Consider the following 889-nt stretch of genomic DNA (forward strand, 5'->3'; position numbering starts at 1 on the left):
TGCCGCGCTGGGCCGGGGTTGGTGTTTCAGATGATGAGATTGCCTGTTCCTGACTCAGAGGTTTCAGAATACCCGGAGTTTCTCGCTCAGTTTTTATTGGAAGGGGGTAAAAGGAGGGGATTTTTCCTTCTTAAACTCCCAGATAATTCCTCGTATTTGAGTAAACTGATGTCACTTTCTCTGCCAACCCGTGACAGGACCCGAGGAATGGCCTGAAGTTGTGGCAAGGGAGGGTTAGGCTGGATATTAGGGAAAGGTTCTTCACCCACAGGGTGGTCGGGCACTGCCCAGGCTCCCCAGGGAATGGTCACGGCCCCGAGGCTGCCAGAGCTCAAGAAGCATTTTGGCCACGCTCTCAGGCACATGGTGTGACTCTTGGGGTGTCCTGTGCAGGGCCAGGAGTTGGACTCCATGATCCTTGTGGGTCCCTTCCAGCTCAGCATATTCTGTGATTCTGTGATAGTTACTGAGCTGATCTAAAACCCAGCTGAAGGAAATAGGTCTTTTAGCATCCTTCCTAGAAGCAGAGTGGCTGCCATCCTTTCCTAGCACTTGGGCTATGATCTAACTGGCTTACTCATTCCACAAAACTAGTCTGAGCATTTTGAAGGAAGCAATGAGCTGGGCCAGAGCACGTGTGCTGTCCTGCTACAGGTCTGAAAGTAGAACTAAAATTGCTGTTTTCCTCTGTGACTTGGGGAACTTTGGCCTTTATTGATTCAAATTTGTCATTTGGTAACGTGGGAGAGGAGCTGCTTTTAGTGTGATTGAAAGAGAATTGACAGGAGCGCTTAGAGAGAAATTGATCTTAGAGGAAAAGCATATTTCAGTTCAGTTCTCTCTTTTAAATAGAGGAAGGTTATCTGTATTGACAGTTCCTGAAGCAAAT

The sequence above is a fragment of the Corvus brachyrhynchos genome, unplaced genomic scaffold (assembly GCF_000691975.1).
Source record: "Corvus brachyrhynchos isolate BGI_N302 unplaced genomic scaffold, ASM69197v1 scaffold10, whole genome shotgun sequence".
Lineage (NCBI taxonomy): Eukaryota > Metazoa > Chordata > Aves > Passeriformes > Corvidae > Corvus > Corvus brachyrhynchos.